The sequence below is a fragment of the Branchiostoma lanceolatum genome, chromosome 13 (genome assembly GCF_035083965.1).
Source record: "Branchiostoma lanceolatum isolate klBraLanc5 chromosome 13, klBraLanc5.hap2, whole genome shotgun sequence".
Classification (NCBI taxonomy): domain Eukaryota; kingdom Metazoa; phylum Chordata; class Leptocardii; order Amphioxiformes; family Branchiostomatidae; genus Branchiostoma; species Branchiostoma lanceolatum.
Window position 1 is genome coordinate 13,682,082 of NC_089734.1, and position 6,891 is coordinate 13,688,972.

General features: G+C 39.7%; 2 long non-coding RNA genes across 3 annotated transcripts; both read right to left on the minus strand.

Annotated features, from left to right (window-relative positions):
• Positions 1-160: 160 nt before the first annotated feature.
• On the minus strand, positions 161-1,633 carry LOC136447914 (uncharacterized). 2 transcript variants are annotated; one of them, XR_010757797.1, is made up of 3 exons: positions 1,544-1,633; positions 986-1,105; positions 161-323 (listed from the first exon to the last, which is right to left on the minus strand). It is a non-coding gene; the product is annotated as an uncharacterized lncRNA (long non-coding RNA). The 2 variants fall into 2 exon arrangements; XR_010757796.1 differs by having other exon boundaries at positions 161-1,105.
• Positions 1,634-5,093: 3,460 nt separating this feature from the next.
• On the minus strand, positions 5,094-6,606 carry LOC136446836 (uncharacterized). Its single transcript, XR_010757654.1, has 3 exons — positions 6,368-6,606; positions 5,444-5,586; positions 5,094-5,201 (listed from the first exon to the last, which is right to left on the minus strand). It is a non-coding gene; the product is annotated as an uncharacterized lncRNA (long non-coding RNA).
• Positions 6,607-6,891: the final 285 nt, after the last annotated feature.

The following is a 6,891-nucleotide window of genomic DNA, read 5'->3' on the forward strand; positions in this document are numbered from 1 at the left end:
CTTTTAATGTTTTACTGCCTTCTTTAATTCTGAGCTCTCACCCTGGGGTCTAGGCGCCTGCACTAATACCCTCGTCCCCCCTGCTAGAAGCAACCATGGTCCCCGACCCTCAAGATGAGGATGAGACTAGGTGAAGGTAAAGGTATATAAGCAACATGACTTCGAATGAATGAGGTTACCTGTATTTGTACTTTCTCTGTACACCTGTCCCCAACCAGTGAAGATATCGATGGCACACGAACAGAGGAGTCACTTATTCCCTCAACCATGTACACTTTTCCCTCAGGGTCACTTGCGTTTTGCTGTTGAAACCTTATGTGCACCTGACAGGAAATAGATAGTTTTAACATGATGTCATCGCTAGCTGTGTCCCCCGCCATATTGGCGTCCCAATTTGCATTTACGAGAATCACAGCTGAATCGTTTTCGGAGATTCGAAAATGTGCTGGCCCTCTCGAATGCCAAATATTGAATGTGTACAGCTCAAAGAGGACATGCCTATGAAGCAAAAATGCTCTGTGGGCTTCAACTGCAAATCATTGGAATGCAAATAGGGACACCAACATGGCGACTAACACCTGCCTGCGTCACTGACATGCTAAGTGAATAAAAACGCTCTATACCTCTGATTATCTGACAGGACACTTAACCCTCTAGTCAGCAATATTTCTGTCACCGTAATATGTTACCTTTGTACTTACTAAGACAACATCACATGCACCTAAAAATAACTCAAAAGAACAATACGTCTACTACACTCTTATTGGCGAGTCGCTACACAGTACTAGTTTTGTAGTATGATGCTCAGTGCAGACGTCAGTCAGCTTGTGTGGACCAATCAAAAGCCTCCATTCCTATTGGTTATACATCAAAGCATTGCTCACTCGGAGGTTTATTCGATGATTATAGGTCACTGACCAGGCTTTATGTCAACATTAACATATCGGGCTGGTTATTAACCCTTAATGTAATTGATTTGCCATACATTGGAAGTGTTGTAATCCGCGAATACGTCTTCATCTGGCGACTCAGTCATCGACACATTCAGTATGATGTCACCTAAGGTGTCTAGAGCCTGGAAAGCGATGGTCGTAGCAGCCTTGTTCTATGAAAAACAGAGGAAAAATTTATCATTCATATACATTTATACAGTTTATGGAAAGCGATCGAGATGCTGAACGGTAATCTCAATATTTCAAGTTAATTCTAAATCATACATCCGTGGCAATGAGTATCATGGTTTTACCAAACATAAACACGTATTTACTTCCTAAATCATGATTTTTTTATCATACATCATAATATACTGTAAAATGATATTCTCAGAATACATGGAAATAACCTGCACTCAAAATGTTATTTGGAAAATCAGCATGTTGGAGTTTATGTTCAAGTTCTCCTTTCACATTTCAAAACGGACGCAATTGCAGTTTTTAGAAAAAAAACTGCATGGGACCTAAAATCTGCGTTTACATTCCATGTATTTCCTAAGGAAGTATCTGAGAGGTTTAAAATCTGCAACAAGACATCTAAGTTGACTTACCGCTGCTAAGTTGGCAGAGAAGCTGTTTCCTCCTTGCCGTTCAGATAAAGACATTTCCTCGGAGGCTTTGAGAAGATGTGCAACTCCTGTGAACGTAATAATGTATTGCAATACTTGTGATATAGTCATACTGTAACTGATAAGTGGTAGAGAAAAATATAATGCTAGATTAATATTAAATGCACAGCATACTTTCGGAACTTACAAAGCAGAACTACATTCGTTTCTGGTGACTTTGATCTTCAAACCTTCTGCCGTGTTCTAAAACGGGTTAACAAATAGGCATTGTTTAGTAGGTAATGAATCTTAAACTTTGACCTAGACCATGATACACCACGCTGCACATGCGCACTTGGAAATGTAAGATGGCTAAGTCTGTTCACCTGTAATTACAGTTCCTGCCGCTCGGTTTAGATGATCTAGAGGAAGCAGCCGGGTACCGTTTGCTGGATCTGCCGTCGCCAGCTCTCTTACTGTTTCTGTCAGTGCCTTGAGAGTGGATGCGGCTTGAACCTTATCAAAGGCATACAAAAGCGATGTTAACCATTTTCATTACGTTTTCTTTTCTCTTCTTTGTCAGCAAAGTTCGTTTACATCTGATAATAAAACTGTATTCTAACATGAAAAATTCCGAATTAACGTATTACTACCCATATCTTGAAGTGCATTGTTAAAGATTTCCATATACAAATTTGTGGACATATATAACATGTATTATTAAAATTCCTTAGAAAGTTCAAAGACGCCGTGTACACTGACAAGACAGACTCATTACCCCCCTAAGGATAACCATAGTTTGAAAATATCAAACGTGTACTGTAAATGCAGGAATTATCGTGGGGATTTGATTTCGCAGTTGAGAGTAAATGTAGTGTTCCCCTGGGTTTTCAGATCGCGTTTGAAACAATAGTAGCGCTACAGTCACACAATGGAACGACTTTTCGTGGTGGTTTGAAGTTCGCGGTAAACTAAAGAGTTCACCGCGAACAAAAAACGACCGCGAACATTTCTGTTTTTACAGTACTTCAAAGATGTAAAGGAGCTAGATTGGATAAAGAAGTATAACCTGGGATTTTGCAGACACTTGTTCCGGGTGTGCTGTTACAAGTGTTATTGCAGATGCCACGCCCATCACCTCAACGTAGTCGTCTACATCCGCCTCTACTTCCACCATTGCCTCAATAGTAACGTCCACCAACTACAAATTCATCGTACATAGATAGATAAATTATATATATAGAATACAACACGGGGTGTTCCGTATCACCCGAGGTACCAGCCCGACCGCGGGTAGGATCGCCCGACGGCCGTAGGCTGGGACCGAGGGTGATGCGGAATACACCGTGTTGTATTTCATTTATGTCATACCTCCCCGAGATAGACACACATTTCAATGCGGAATGCGCCAGAAGTTGAGGGAGTATTGTGTCCTCGAACAAAAAACTGTAACAACATTGATTCTAACCTCCGAATCCAGTATTCGAATTTTCGACGGCGGCGCAACCGGCGTTCGAAATATTCTATGGAAGCCCGTGTGATACAAGTCTAGAACCCCGTGTGATACGGAAAATTATTGCACGGTCCGGAACACCCGTATCGAACGTTTTCGCGGCCCAGGTATGACATAACTTCAGATACAAGAGGCAGTAGTCTACGAAGTGTACTAATATGATAAATGTGTGATCATCAATTGCAATGTGGGAGTTAACAACACGAGGCAGTGTTTGTGAATAACTACATCAAGAATGACTGAGTTGTACAAGGATGGATATATATTATCATCTATTTCATATTTTTTCTTCTGTTTTCTTTTCCCATTTTATGTACACATATCACCACAAGGGCAGTTTCGGTGGCCCTGGAACAAATCAATGGAAAATATCATATACACAGATTAACAGAAATCAAACTAAATTATGAAAAAGACGTATAATAACTTGATATACATCATTCAATAAAAGTACATCAAATTGATATCATGTCTCCGTAGGAAACCTCATGGCACATTATAGAAAATAATGGAAAATGGAATTTAAATTTCAACATTTTTTCGTAACATAGGTGATATAGAACATTCGAAAATCAAAAATTTTGATGATATAAAAAACAAAAAATAATGATATTTGCATTGGTTGATGATAATCGAAAACATGAAGCGTATTTTACATCCAGGTATGAAAATTGGTACATGTATATTGTTCTGTGTACGTGGCACTGTATAAAAACTGTTATCAAAAACTTGAGTGCAGTGCCACGTCGTCCTTGGCTGTCAAAAAGCGAAGTAAAAAAATATTCTAAAAGAAATTTTGAAAAATCTACACCTTTGTTATGTCTTCTCCCCGGTCGGCTAAAGAGGCCAGTGCTTTAGGAGGGATGACAGAGTCCATAAAGGCCTGCTCCGTTGCGCCTTGTTGTTGATGGATGAAGAGCAGGCCATTGTCCTTGTTGTATAACCCTTCTATAACCTCTTCCAGCTGTTCAAAGGTAGGAGGCCGTATCTGAAACAAGAAATGCTTTTGAAAAGCTGACCACGCGACATTTGAATAGTGTTAGGGATGAAAAGGTGGAAAGCAATTTGTCTTGGAGGTGGTTGCTTGACACCGCAGTCAAATCTTTCTGGCTCAACTATGCACATAGCTACTGCACTCAAAACAAGATCTCATATTTCTACAATGCCTATCATGAATTCTGATTGATTGGCCGAATAATGAATTTATTGATCTATTAAGTTATTGATTGATTGATTGATTGGCTGATAGATTGTTACTTACAACACCAATTATGCATCCTAAAACAACAATAACACTTTGAACCGGGACGGCGGCAGGTATCGACTTCCGGGCACCTTTGACCCCCTCATGACGTCATCGTCCAAATTTCAGATAACACGGGCCGATGGACACGGTCAAAAATAAGTGAATTATTTCCCTGTGTTGATTGACAGTATCGCATGCATGCTAACAAAGATGAAACTTCATTTTAATGGCGACAACACATTGAAGGCATCCATAGCATTTCATGAGACTTGAAACTTAAATAAAATAGTCTTATTTCTAGTCTTTCCTACACATAGTGAGTTTCAATAACACTATACCATTACAACTCGACATTAGGAGCAAAGATACGATGTCGTTGTGTGGTGAGAACTGATAGAAAATCCAAGCCCTTATAGACTGATCCCGACTGTCCATCACAATTAGCGGTTCGACCAATAAGAGAGTGACTGCATGTCCGTCAACTATTTGCATTTTTATGTTTTGATTTTTCATTTCTACGTTTTGATGGAGGTGGGCGGGGCTATGATATCGGTCTATTTACACTAGCCGCGTGAAATTAAAAGATCACCATGTAGATTATTTTTGTGCCGCTTTTTTAGCACTTTTGATAAGAAATATGCACGCAAATGTGGTTAACAGTGTCATTAAATGTCAATATCATGAAGATTACAGCAACTAGAATATTTCAAGTTTTCAAGCCTCATAAAATGCTCTAGGTGCCTTTAACAATCCAGCACAACTAAAAAGCTTCAGCCGGGACGTTATTTTCTCACCTGAACTGGGGGTAGTCTGAGAGTGGTAGATCTACCATCAGTGCTGAACACCCGCGGTGTAATAGCAACATATCCTGGAGGTATCTCGATTACCGGCGAGTATCCAACCTAGCAAAATGTAAAACATCCGTCAAATCTGTTCAGTAGGTGATTAGGTCTAGTGTGTTTAGTTTGACATTCTATTTGCTATTATAAATGCTGAGAAACATATAAAACGCATTCTAAGAGACATCCAAAACTGTTTTAAAACTTCATTCTAGGATCTAATTTTACATTATTAGATCGTCGGCTTTGTATTGGTGATGAAATGTAAGAATCTTTTATCTGAGTTGACGACAAAATTGCCTTACCCATCCCGAATATACAACCAAAATGACGAAGATGTCTGTAGGAGCATCGTCTCCAGGAAACTTAACTGTTGCCATTTCAACTTCTTCGGGAATGAACTCGTACTTTATCTCCATTTGGACTGGTCCGTTCACATCGTAAAACTCTGGCAAAAAGTATTCTTTTGTTATGTGTTGAACTTGGGTAACATGTTTTAATGACAACAGTTATCTGGCAAAATGCAGACGTAAGAAATGCAGAGAACAGCTTAACCGCTATTATCATCATTATTAGAAGTCGAACCCAACAAGTTAGAACTGAGTGTCAGTTCTCAGAGTAGTCATATGTTATAGTGTTCATTATTGTCTGTCTGTCTTCTAGTGTTACATGTACTTGCAATAAAATAGAAATAAATAAAGGAGCTTGCAATAAAACTTATAATTATTTACACAATCATTTATTCCACTGTAATTATCCACCTATTTTGAATAGTGACATGTCAACTATTGTGGATCCTAATAAACTCAACTAAACTAGACAAGACCACTTCATTTCTGCTTTCGGGCTAAGATTCTAACATAGAAGAGGGGGATACAAGCTTAGTCATATTTGGGACCGTATTCTTTTCACTGCCGCGCCACCTAGCGGCAAGTTGAACTTATCACCACTGCCCTGAGAAAGTTAGCAGAATGACTACTATGTATGTGTGTTTTACATTACAAACCCATGGTCTTATGCTACATGCTACTAAGATATTGACGAATGAATTCAATTTGTTGAGTAATATAGAACTGCATTAAACAGTCTCCACCTACCTACTTAGATACTTAGTATCTCTACCTGACCTAGTCGCTGGGGGAGGGGGACAAGGTTGCTATTATAAAGATAGCTCACTCATTGCTAAATTAATGTATTTGAGAAAACCAATATCTTTTCGAGACCAATACCTTTACACTTGATGCAAAATTTGAATGCCTCGGTCAACGGAACGGCAGTGCAGGTATCAGGAGGTATTTCCAAAGAGCTGTTGTATCGGATGGCCATGGGTACTGGATCGGGAAGAACTCGGAAACGCCAGGCTGCGATCCTAGTATCATCAGGCCACCAATAGCTTTCCAACCTGATCGTGTAGTATCCTGGAGTCTGAATAAAATGATGGGATTTCTCTATTAATAATGAATTTTAACTAACCGCAAGGTTGGGAGCTGTCCAAGTCCTACTTACCCCTGCTCCGCAAGGAGGCCGGGGAAGCCAAAAGATCTACACGTCTCGACCTAGTCTCGTGCTCTCGCGAGACTAGGTCACTCTCGCGAGACTAGGTCACTCTCGCGAGACTAGGTCACTCCATGATCAAGACGTACAGAGGACGCAAATTTGGAGGTACGTGTTTTGTTACCTTTCTAAAGTCACTGATATGAGAATATTCTAGTAATTTTAGCCAAATGTACCTATCACAAACACAACGTTCCCA